Source organism: Protopterus annectens, chromosome 3.part0, assembly GCF_019279795.1.
Source record: "Protopterus annectens isolate FY-2018-M chromosome 3.part0, PAN1.0, whole genome shotgun sequence".
NCBI classification, from domain to species: domain Eukaryota; kingdom Metazoa; phylum Chordata; order Ceratodontiformes; family Protopteridae; genus Protopterus; species Protopterus annectens.
This window is the reverse complement of record NC_056731.1, coordinates 873,475,475-873,489,704: the sequence shown is the minus strand read 5'-3', so window position 1 is coordinate 873,489,704 and position 14,230 is coordinate 873,475,475.

Here is a 14,230-nt window from a genome sequence, read left to right as displayed (position 1 = left end):
GGTGGTAAACAGTGTGGATGGTACACACATCAAAATGATATAACCCACACAGGATATAATTCTCACTCAAACACATACAAACACAGTTGCCAGTATTAAGATTAGAACTCCTGCCTATCTAGTTATTTTTACTACAGTGTTATGCAGTTATTAGATGCCACAGAGCTTATATGATTTAATCTTGTCCCAAGGTACTTCTAAGATAAATGACATCAGCAGACCTTGTAAAGTAGGGTGATGGGAAGTGCACATGGTGGTAAATAACTCAAAATGGTATAACCCACACATGATATCATTCTCAACCCAAAACACACACACACACACACACACACACACACACACACACACACACACACACACACACACACAGTTGCCAGTATTGTGATTAAAACCCCTACCTATCCAGTTATTTCTACTATAGTGGTATGCAGTTATCAGATGTGCCACGAAGCTCACATGATTTCACCTTGTCCCAAGGTAATTCTAAGGTGAATGACATCAGCAGACCTTGTAAATTAGGGTGATGGGAAGTGTACAGTGTAGTACACAACTCAAAATGGTATAACCCATACACAGTATGATTTTCAACCTAAACACACATACACACACACACACACACACACACACACACACACACACACACACACACACACACACACACACACACACACATAAACACATCCACTGTTACCAGTATTGAGATTAGACCCCATCTATCTAGTTATTTGTACTAGAGTGTTACGCAGTTATCACATGTGCTACAGAGCTTATAAGGGTGATAGGTGTCCAATGGTACTTCTATGGTGAATGACAGCAGCATATCTTGTGAAGTAGGGCAATGTGAACTGTACTGAGTGCGAAGAGTCCCCTAATACTTAGACCTACAGACACACACACACACACACACACACACACACACACACACACACACACACACACACACACACACACACAGGTGATGTGATATTATAAACCCAATCTCAGTGTTATTACACAATGGGACTCGCCTTTTATGCTGGCACATGCAACTGTTTACAACTTATATGCCACTGTTCACAGCAGGACATCACTGCATGCAGTTCAGGGTATCCTTGTGTGTGACTCACTCTGTGTCCCCCTGTGTCTCTCTCTCTCTATCACTGTCTGTCTCTCACTTCCCCACATCTATGTGTGTATGCTGGACATATGTTATCTGTCGCCCATATATATGTCTGTGTATCACACACAGCAGATGCAGATATATCACATATGGACCACCTACACCTAGCTGCTGGTAATTCCATCTGATGTGTGTGTGTGTGGGGACAGTTAAGGTGTACATAGCTGTCTGTATGCACAGACATATATATACACAATACAATCATATAGTCCACTGTGAGTTCCAAGATGTCCTGTGATTCTCTTAGTGTAGGAACATGCCCAGTGTGACCTTCTATAGTTAGAGTGGGACTCTATTCCTGAGATAAGTGTACTCCAGTCTGAGGTTTACTGTGCTACAGCCATACCTCTCAGGAGTACTTAGGACTTTCTCCAGAGTACTGGGTTTGTTTAGCAGACATTTTCTGACATATCTGTAGTCTGATACTGCAATGCATTGTGTCATTATCTAGTGCCAGACATCCTCAGATCATCACAGTGCTTTACCAGATGAATACTAGTTGTATGATACATAAAGCAATATTATGAGGGTGGCTATATACATTCTTGCCCAACAAGACCAGTTGTGAGGTGTGTCTACAGCCATTTGAGTGATGGCGTGCTGTGTAAACAGTCCAGCAACTTGGTGATATACTGGCTGGGGATCTCCTGCTTGTGTGGTATCTTTCTAACTTGAGATGTCATATCCTTGTGTGGCCATACCTCTCACTTGTCCATTTTTTGGCAGATTGTCCAGGTGCTTGGCTAGAGGTTTCATCCAGTCTACATAAAATTCTGTTTTTATGGCAAGCTAGTTACATATAATTGAGGAATGATGCTACAAAATAATGACAGACATTACTGTTTCAGACTACATAACCTTCAGACAATTCCCGCTACTGCAAAACCCTCACCCTACCAACTTTCTCAGTATGTAAGGGTGATATTTACAACACATGCCTATCATTGTGCCTTTATTCAGTTTTTATTTCTGGCCTTGTCCAGATGTTTTGCTATCAGAGGTTAGTAGTTATCGGTGTGACACAGAGTGCATTCTACTATGCAGGCATGTCCATTATATGTAAAAGCAAACCTAAAAGAAAAGAATGATTGGAAACAACCACTGGCAACAGTACCAAAAAAGCACTATATTCACAAAAGCCTTAGCACCTCGGCTACACAGCCTTCCAGACGTCCACTATATTTGTAGTACATTCCACATAGCACTGTGACATTCAGGTATGTCAGTGGAAGAGCAGTAGGTATCACTGACATACATAATTGTTGGCACTACAGTTATCTGCACATGGCCCTGCCAAAGACAGAACTGTATCTAGGGCACTACAAGACAACTACCAGGAGAACATGCTGGCCAGATCCTAGCAGTATTAACCACATATACACACAGCTCATTGACCCTTGCATATTGTGGACATGCAATGTGTGTTTTCATGTGTATTGGGACAGCCCTACCAATGTGTGCTATGCTGCTATTTCCATGCAAACATACATGTTACTGCATTTCTATGGGTATATGGGGGGGGGCACACCTGTCAACTGTACACATTTGCACAGACTATGCTATTTACTTTACATTTTGGTTCCATTTACCATACTAATGTGCCCTGTCTTGGGGACTAGAGGCATATCAGTAAACACCACAGGTCAGATTGTAATGGCATACAATTGAGTTTCACATTTCTTACCCTTCCTAGCCTTACTGCAACTGCGAGACCTGCTGTGCTATCACTGTGTGAATATGTAGGGGGTAATTCAACATTTCCACCATTTGTGTGCCTTTGCCAGACATTTCTCTCTGTTTTTTTACAGCTGACTTGCTGTGTGGGTCTGAGGGGTGAGTATGGGACCCCCATACTGACATCCATACTGACATCCATGCCTGTGACCTATGACCCCATTTAGTTCGCCCAACACATATACTGCAGTGGGATTTACCACCTTGGGTACTACTGCATAGTGTGGGGAGGCCAGTACTGGGCAGACATTTTTGGTGTCCCACATACCTGTCAGTTGTCTGCTGCTATCCCAGTAGGTCACTCCATTCCCTTGCATGACTGCAGTATTACCATAGATATGCTACCAAAACATATTAATCCATTCATTTATTGTTAAGAAGACTAACTTACCTTGTGCCTGCTGCAGTTGTGAGGACAGTGCTTGAAGACCACCTATGTTGGATGCACACAGTACACTGCCTATACATGGTAAGTTACAGGTAATGTTATGTGTGCGTCATCCATTTTACTTTGTGTGCGAGTCAGAGAGAGTTGTCAGTCCCTGGGGTCCCTACAGTGTCAGTGTGTGCTATGCATTGCCTCTTTGCCAAGGCCTGAGCATACTGGGCATGCCTCCATCTACCTACAGGAGTAGGCTTAGGCCTCCTCCTCCTCTGAGTCCCTCTGTGCTTATGGGGACCTTGTCAATGGTGGTGGGCTATGTGGTCCTTCCCTGTGCTGTTTCTGCTGCAGCTATTTCTGCAGGATCATATTGTGTAGCATGGCACATACTATGAACATGTGTGCACATGTGGCTGGAGAGTACTGCAAGGCTCCACCAGATATGTCAAGGCAGCGGAACAGTGACTTGAGCATCCCAAACACATGTTCCATAATGATCCTGGTTTGTTCATGTGCCTTATTATGGCATTCTTGTGTGGGTGTGTGTGCATTTCTGATGGGTGTCATCATCCATTGCTCCAGTGCATAGCCAACATCCTCCACCAGATGGCCATACAGGATGCCCCCACTGGCAAATGCCTGGTACAGCTGTGATGAATGCCAGATGTGGGAGTTGTGATAGCTTCCAGGACTGCCAGCACACACATTCATGATAATGCCCTGGGCTTTGCACACAACCTGGCAGCTGATGGAGGGGAAGCCCTTGTGGTTTATGTAGACCCTACCCTGTTCACCAGGTGGTACTTTGATGTGGATGTGCGTGCAGTCTATCTCACCCAGAACCTCCGGGTATTCTGCTACATGGTGGAAGAGATGCATATTGCTGGTCCTCTCCTCATGGTTGTTGGGGAAGTAAATGTGCTCACTAGCATGTGGTTGCATGGCATCCAGGAACTGGTGGAGTACCCTGGATGCGGATGCCTGTGAGACCCCCATGATGTCCCCAGTAGGTCTTTGGAAAGTACCTGTAGCTAGTATTTTTAAAGCTACATATACCTTGGTAGCCACTGGGATGGGTTCCCATCTGTTGGCTCTGGGCCTGAGTTGAGGCCGGCACAGCTCGATAATTTTCTGCTGTATGTCTCTGTCCACCTTCTAGCGCTCTACTATCTCCAGATCATGTAGTCAATAGTAAGTTACCCTGGCTCTGAACACTCTTCTCCTCCTCCTCAGCCTGTGGCAGTTGTCAGCATTCTCCTGCTCACCACCCTCAGTCTCTAGCACATACTGATGGATGAAAACAGTGGCAGCCCCTAACATTTTTCCAGTTAAAATTCCCCCACATGTGCACGCCAATGGTGCAGAGTTTGTGGGGAAAAAACAGACTATAAGGTGTTTGAATAGTTTATATGGATGTGCTACAGATGCTGCCTGTATGATTGGCTGACTATGATGCATTCCATCTGCTAGATATGTAATTTGTACTTGATTGCTTTTATTCTGCTATTTTCCTTTTTTTCCTTGCCATTTCCACCCCTTGTAAGCCCCAAGGAGCGCTGCACAAACCCGGTGCCCAAATGTAAACAGTCCTGCTATTTCTGGGTTGTTTGTTTTTTTTTTTATTGTTTTACACCCAGTGCATGCCACACAAACCCATTTAGCAAGGGTAAACAATGAAAAATTGCCCTCCCTGGAAGTGAACATGCTTTTCATTTCATGGAATAACTCAATACAGCTTCAGACTCACACCCTTGCTTAGCTGTGTTTAGCAAAGCTTATCTGGGGGCCATGGAGCTCCAATGTGCTTACACCATGCATGACACACCCCCTTTTCATGTCTGCTGCTCCTGTGGAGCGTGTTACAGCACCTACATTGTTAGGTGTGGTTTGGCACTTAGAATATTTTTGTGATTCAGTAAATTTCCCCTCATTTGCATACCTCTCTGCCTTAGTCCCTAGTTACTGCACTACCACAGAGCCTTTCCCCTTAGCAACCACTGTTCCCTGGTATTGTTTTGATTCTGCATGCCATAGACTATAATGGCAAAATGCAGATTTCCCTTAAAATTGCATTTTCACATTTTTTTTGGCACAATCCCATTTGCACGCCGCTACCCTCTGCTTAAACATCTGCGATCGGCAAAAAAAATCTTATATTTTTATAAAAGTTAAACACATTTCCATGCCAATGGCCATATATTTGGCCATTGACATGCCAAAAGATTATAAAACATGCTTTTATTTGAGCTGTCATACCTCCATTTTAGTTTTTGCAGAAATGTATTTGGCTAGTAACCGAATACATTTCTGCAACTAACACTATTCTTGCATGGATGCCTGCCTGCTTCCTGAATTGCTAAGTCACCTCATTTGCATGATTTTCACCCCAGGTGTCCGTGCAGGAATAGTGTAAGTAGACTCATGCACATCAGAACAGTAGTTTACTGGATCGCTCGGCGGCCATATTCCATGCAGGAGCAGCTACACTGTTCCTGCACGGAAAAAAGAGCTTATTGAATCCCAGGGTCCAACTATCAGTGTGACTTTTTGTTCTGGCATATGCTATATTTATTTTGCTGCAAACTAGTTTTGTGGATGCCACTCCAGTTATGAGATATTTTTATAATTATAAATTATGTGCATAGTTACAAATTTAATGGACAAATAAATATAAATATCCACTATGTAGTGCTAGAGAGACACCAACTAGCAGTGCACATTTTTTCAGCAATGTGTATATTTTCATTTGATACCATGGAGTATCATGTAAACACCCTCTGGTTCAAGTTATTAATATAATTATGAACATATACCATGCATTCATAACATTTCCATGAAACAAACACATAATTTTTGCAGTACCAAATATATAAGAAGTCATTCTTGACCTCACTGATGACTTGGTATTTGAAACACTGAATCACAACCCAAACAAATACACAATGCCAGCAATATGAACAGAAATGTTATATTTATGGTGATATGCATATTTTAGCACTGCACAACTATAAATATCTGTCGAGCGGTAGTAGGCAGACAGATGGTATCAATGTAAATTTTTGTAGCATTTTGTAAGGTTTCATTTGATACCATGGAGTACCATGTAAACACCTTCTGGTTGAAGTTATTAATATAGCTATTAACATATGCCATACATTCATAATATTTCCAGGAAACAAACTCATAACTGTTGTGGTACAAAATACCATACTGATGTAAGGAGCCATTCTTGACCTCCCTGGTGACTTGGCATGTGAAATATTGAATCATAACATGTCCAAGTGCGCAATGCCAGAGATTTGTGTTCAAATATGATAATTATGGGAATATACATATTTTATTACTGAAGAACTATAAATATCTGTAAAATGACAGCGAGCAGATAGCTTGTATCAGTGACAATTTTGCAGCATTATGCAAGCTTTCATTTGATACCATGGAGTACCATGTAAATGTCCTTCAGTTCAGGTTATTAATATAGTTATGAACATATGCCATACATTCATAATATTTCCAGGAACAAAATACATTTTTGTGGTATCAAGTACCACATTAGTGTAAGGAGACATTCATGACCTCTCTGGTGACTTGGCATTTGAAATACTGAATCACAGCCCATCTATGTGCACAATGCCAGAGATATGTACAGAAATATGACAATTATTGTAATATACATATTTTATTACTGAACAATTATAAATATCTGCTGACTGTTAGTATCAGCGAAAATGTTTGTAGGTAATGGAACAACACATTCCGCATAACCATGCATTTGCTAACAGTGCAGATAATTTAGCTGTAATGTCCAAGTATACTGACTGTAAGCTTAATGGAGTGACCAGTACATTCCCTTTGCAAACTTTGACATACATTGATGTATTCTGGAAGCACAGCTAAAAGACCTGTGTTCAATATGTCTAGACAAAGGATGTCAATAACTGGTGGGCAGCAGTCAAACATCTAGACAAAGCAACAAAATCATTGGTGGACAGTGCTCAACACACATGGACGTTGGCAATATTACTCAAAGCATGACCATGCACATTGCTAAAATTTTGCTAATGTGATGCTAGAAACATACTTAAATGGTCTATGCTCAACACAAATAGTTCATAGGTTCATAACAACTACCAGGGCTTGTATAAGCCTAGCCGTGCAACCCAACCCAAATGTGTCCTCATGTATCATGGACATTTGTTTGGAGGGGTGTGTGAGGAAGTTTCTAGGGGTTACATGGGGGGCATGTTACTTTAGGCATTGCTGTCTGCCTCTGTCTATCAGAGACATGGGGACCAGACCCAGAGTGAATTTCTGATTTCCCATCTGTTGTTCAAGGTTACATTTAAATAGGTTAGGGATGAACTCTGCTTCAAATGGATGAGGACCTGATCCACAGAGAAACTCTGAGACATATATCTGTTTTGCCAATATATTTATTTATATCACAAGCAAAATTTAAATCCTTGGAGCTAGTGTTTCTAATGCTGCTCGTTTTGTGCATAAGCACCATCACACCTAGATCCAAGGATGCCTTGTATACCAGGCATAGATCACCTATTAGTAACCTGTAGGAAACAGAGTACAGAGATAGGGCTTTAAAGCAATCCGTATAGGACAATGTGCTTATACCCTGAATTCTCTTGTTAAGGAACCCATGCGGTGTTACAACTGTTGCATACATATTAAAGGGAGCATTATACTCAACAATGGGTCTAATAACGGCCAAATAAAGTGGCACTTGACTTCTTTGGACCTTGATGACATGCCTTTACTTAAAAGTTGGAAGACATAGAATGAGTCTCTTACTAGCTTGGCCATATGTTGGTCAAAGGCCAAATATTTATATATGTTGCCAGATATCTGACTACTGGGGGTCAACTCTTAGAGTTTCTTTCAGCTACACTATAGCATGCCATGAGATCTAGAATCCTAGTTTTGGCATTCATAACCTCTTGAGTACTAAACAAATAACCCCTTTGGTACTGAGAAGAGTTAGCACTTCTGTCAGACAGTAAAGGCAATTCACAGCTTGGTAGCTTCATTGCAAAACCATCATGTCAAACACTAAACGTCTTTGTATTAAAGGTCAGGGAAGAGGTGAAAAGTGGCATGGTTCCCCTGGTGACTTACACATATAAGCACTATCTGGTTTTAGTTATTACTACATTTATTAATTTATGACATATAACATTAACATTTTCTGAAAACAACCCACATTTTATTTCTGAATGAATAGCTTCATAACCTATTTAAATCCTATTTTTAGATCCGAACATTGATAGCCTTGCAATGTGAAATCAAGGCACTTGGAACTGGGTAATAATGAAAAAAATATGCTGGCAAGAAAAGTCACTGTAGTCATAATTTGAAAGTGAAAGACTAGATACTGCTTCCTACTGAAATGTCAAAACTCTAAATGCGGAGTACGAACACACCAAAAAAAAAAAAAGCCTAAAAACCCAGAGGAAAGAATGTTTCTCTTCGCCTTTAAGTTTCTTCTTTTTTTTTTTGCAGTGGGCAAGACTCCCTGTGGCTCCTGAACTTAAATACACTGAGATTACCATACCTCAGAAAAAGGGGAATATTCCACGAAATGGCCATCTCAGACTAGATATATATGTCAGTTTTTTTTTTAGTCAGTCTCCATGTTTTGGGACTCACTCTAGCAGGTATTAACATTTCAAATGGTTACCCTGGATAATACTAAATCAATTTAGGCACATAAAAGGTACTCCTTGCTGTCTTTATTGTGTCAAGAGATGTAGCCCTGGATATGACCTATGTAAGCTTGGTTTCATTAATAAGAATTTGACAGGGTGATGAGGACTTGCCTGTCCATGTCTTTCTAGGAATGTATAAGGAAGAAAGTTTTAGCGCTGTGCATTACATCAGTAGGTCCCAGGTAGAGACCATGGGCCACAGGACAGGTTTCACTCAGGAGGAGGTTGGGAACTTGACAGATAATTCACTCATAAAGATGGTAATCACATTCACACTGTCCTTGCATGCCCATACATTCATTGCTTTATAGCGCACAGAGACATCTGTACATCTGTAGCACAACACACACACACACACACACACACACACACACACACACACACACACACACACACACACACACACACACACACACACAAGAAACAACACTGAGGCACAGTGTGGCTATCCAGCCTGACCCATTCCTCTCCCTGATCTTCACAGCCTATAAATATCTTTCCTAGGGAGGAAGACCCACTCAGTGAAGGGTCACATCACAACATCAATCCTTCTAAGAATAGCACCCTGGAAAGAAAGAAAATAGAGGTACAGGCAAGAAAAATTCAAAATAAAAAAATGACTTTCTACCTTAATACTGAACCCTACTGTAAAACTGGTTTAAAAGGTTTACCATCATAATTTCGACAATGTTTTATGAGAATAATCACTAACTCAAAAAACATTGTCAAAATTAATGTTAGAGAATGAGCATAACAACGAATTAAAAAAAATGTCAACATTTTTTCAAACTTACCTCAACATCCGGTGCTATTCACAACACATTTAGTAGGGGGGTAAGCCCCCTCTGCACCCCCCACATGGGTTGCTGTGCCCTCTACACCCCTGCCAATTATATATACTAACTCCAAGGACACACTACAGTGAAGGAGGCTGAACTCATAAAAGTGTGAATGCACACTGGCATTTGCTCATTTGTGTCTTCGGCATCTCTTTCGCAACATTTGCATTAGCAATTTTGGGATGTTGCAGCACTCCTTTCGCAAATAATCACTTGAATATCCACCGGTCGACCATATGATGGTAAACTGGTTTAAAATGTACAGTGAGGACTGTAGGGAAATATAAACATAACTTAATCAGATATTGTTCATTTTTCAAAAATTTTAATGTCAACACTTAGATTTTGAATGTGTGAAAATTTCTAATGAGACTGCCCACAACATACTCTATAGCCCAAAACTATGCTCTGCCACCATCCAAACTCTAAACTGTTACTCACCCAACAGAGAACTGTGTTCACCAAAGCAACACTAGCCCTTACTCAACAGTCTAAAAAATATAATGATCAATGCCAGTCCTCTGCATACTTTGCTAACCATTGAAACTCTTTCCTAACAGCATCAGAAATGTCTCATCTCATCTGGAATTGAAAATCTCAGTGAAAACTTACCAGCCTACAAAATGGTCCTTCGCTTGTAACACACTCATTACTAATACCCCAGCATACCCTGATCTTATCCAACCCATATTCTAAAATACAAATAAAAATATATCTATTAATAAATCAGGCCTGCTGTTTTACCAGCTCCATTACAAAGTCCCTATCATATGCAGCCAAATTCATTCATAACATAATTTGTGCAATAACAATGAACAGGTTTGTGTGGCTGTCAGCTTTTAAATATTGTTTTTAAATGAAAAATCATTGAGACATATAAATATTGATACAAATTCACTCGTCCATGCTGACAAAACAGTATAAGATCTAAATATTAATGTTAATAATAATAATAATAATAATAACAATAATAATGCTAGTGCCCTTATAATAATAGTAATATAATAGGTGCCCTTTCCAGCACTGAAAACAAGTATTCCCATCCATAATTATCACTCTTGCATAATTTCTGCATGGTTGCAATGTTCATGGTAGCCATTCAAAAGGTGAGAAAAGCATCCTAGAGTACTGTCACATATAATGCACATCGAGCCCACAATTAAACAAAAAAAAGGGAAATCAAACTATGTTCACAGAAACATTTAGTGTTGCCAACTTGCAGTAACTAGTACACACGAGGTGCTGTGGTAAAGCAAGTATTTTAGTATTAAGGGCAATTGGTAACACAATTAATTTCTGTAGCAAATGAAAAGAGTAATTCTTTACTGCACCGCCTAGTAGCAATTGCAAACCATGACTCCAAAAACAGAAAATGAACATGAGATTCCTCAACTAAAGGACAGGTTTGGCAAAAAAAAAAAGAGTTCTGAAGAGCAAGAGACTTTCCAGTAAACAAATGGCATTAGCTAAAACAACATGCTGCATTACCTAACTGACTGTAGTTGCCAGCAACATACTCAAAGTGGCAATATAGATGCAAAGATCAGTGTTCTGGGAGAGAAAACAAAGCTACTCATTAGATATGGGCTCTGCCATCCTGCTGCAAATAACAGGAAAGGAAACTAACAAATTACAGGAGCAGGTAGCTCATGTCATGACAGAAAACTAACAATCCGATTGGAGTATAGTAATCAAGTTGTCCATTGTACATGTAAACCCAATATGACATTTCTTATGGGAATACTTGTACAAACTATAGAAAAATTAAATGTAAATAAAAAAATAAAATTATAACCAACGCCTCTAATAAAAGTATGTAAAATAATATGCAGAGGATAATAGAATGCGCATAGTAACCGGAAATGGCTGTACTGACCATGCTTTGATGCACACAGCAGTACACTGCAATTCAATACAATTTTCTATAAAATTTGCTAGGGAAACATTTTTTTTTCATTTTACACATAGATGCAGAATTAAATTACCACATTTGTGCATGTGTAACCATTTCTAGGCAGTACACAGTGCACTTGAAGTTATGAATGTACTGTGGAGTTGTAGGTATGGAATTTACAAAGTCTCAAGTTGACCTTATACTGACCTGTGAGATAATACATTTTTGGACTTCTCTGCTTTTTGTTCACAGTTTAACCAAAAAAGTGATCTGTTTGCATGTCTTTTTTTTTTAGTTTGTTCTGGGACCTTAGTCTTGAGTCTTAATTTGCAGTTACGGTATATACATTATACTGCACTTCTATTTCCATAAGCATAATTACATGTAAAAAGTAGCTTTTTGTATTTTGATCCCAGTCTGGAGCATTATTCTTGTAGCTGCTTTCACAGTTGTGGCAGGACTGTGATCTACTGCCAGATTTGAGCCTCATTTGGTCATTTATTATAGCAATATTGGTAAATTGCTGTATAGTCTGGTGCCATAGTCTGTGGTAGGGTTGCAGTAGTAGCAGAATTCAATTCTGCTCCAGGATTTGTGATACAGTACTTTTTATATCTGTAAAAACATGCTTATAGCTGCATTTACCCAGCTAATGGTTTTCCCATGTTCTTTGAGTCTGCCCAATGCCCACTGAAAAATTAATCTAAATGTTTCTGAAATTCTAACCATAGGAGTAAAGCTCCAGTTTGACCTTTTTTCACAACCCTCCAACACTTTTCTTGTTGTGGTTTTAAAATGGTTGTTTCTGGTTTCCACCCCTTATGGTAATCTAACTTTCAAAGTCTCTTCCTCCCCTCTTTCATTGCTATGTCTGTTGTGTAACCTATTAAAGTACTTTCTCACCCATTGTTTTCCATATATTCATATAACTCAGTGCCCACCCAACAAACAGTATTGCACTCGAGTAAACTTCCCTTACTGCAAACTGTCTCCAGCTCATTTTCCCAGAGTTCCCATCTGCTTGGCACCATCACCACACTCTGAGGGAGCCCTGACTTAATTCTGCTCCACCCTTGGTAGATAAGAGATTTATTTTATTATTTTGCACCTCAGTCAATTAAAGTGCTACTGCTTTATTTTTGCTTTATTTGTTGATTTTGCCTTTAAATCATCCTAAGGGTCCCTAATACCTGAAATTGCCTTGTCAGGGTAGTTTAAGTTGTTTTGTTGTAGCATTACACTCACAAGCAGTCTTTCTTGGTGTTACTACTTTAAGAGGTAAGCAGTGCCCTATAGAGACACAAACACCCAGAAAATATATTTTTACCAATACAATTTCCCTTAGAACTGAAACCTGTAATTTAGTGTGGTTAAAACAATGGCTTTCCATGGAGACAAGCTTAGAGCAACTAGTTTGTACATTAAACAGCACTGCTATCAAATCATAGCACAATCTTACCTAGTCTAGTGCAAACTACAGGGACCACTCAAGGAGACCTCTGTATAACCCAGTTCATAACCTACAGTAGCCCACCCAAATCGAGGTCTGGACAACATGAATATTCAATTTTCAAATGTCTCCATAACCAGCTTGGTAGATATGGGCATCCTGAGAAAATATGCTCATAGGTTCATAGATGTAATACTAGGCTTTCAACCACTAGGGCCATTTAAAGCCTAGCAGGGAAACCCAAATGTGACTCATAAATTTGATTATATTTGATTTGTAGCGGGTGATATACTGACTGCCTCTATTCATCAGAGGCATAGAAGCCAGACCAGAGGTGAATTTCTGATTATCCATCAATTGGTCCAATTTTAAATAGGGATAAGAAGAAACTCTATTTCAAATAGATGGGGAGCCTGTTCCAGAGAATGGGATTTCTCTGAGAAACATATCTGTCTCTCCAACATGTCCTATTTATACCACAAACAAAATTTTGTTTTTTTAATCTTGTAGTTGTGATGCTATTTGTTTTATGTATGTGCAAAAGATTCATAAAAAAACAGGGTCCAGGGATGCCTTGTATGCCAAGGAAAGATCACCTCTCAGAAGTCTGTATGATAATGAGTAAAGAGACGGGGCTTTAAGGTGATCGGTGTAGTAAATTATACTTACTCCCTGTATTGTTTTTATAAAGAATCTTTGTGGATGTTCCAGTTGCTACATGTGTCTGGTCAGGTCCATACTGAAAGGGTCTTATGAGGGCCAAGTGCAGTGGTGTGATGATCCTTCGGGATCTAGATGCCATGCCTTTGTTTATAAGTTGAGCATCATAGAAGGATTTTTTTTACTACCTTCGACATGTTGGTTGAACGCTGGGTTACTATCTACATGAGTTCCCAGGAACCCTGACTAGTGAATCAACTTTAAATGGTGTTTTATTAATGACATAGTAACCTGGGATGACAGACACCCCAAAAGGTACTATAATGCATTTCTTGGTATTGAATTTTAAGCCATGGCTTTGGCATCAATCGTTTGTTTGTATTAGACATTCC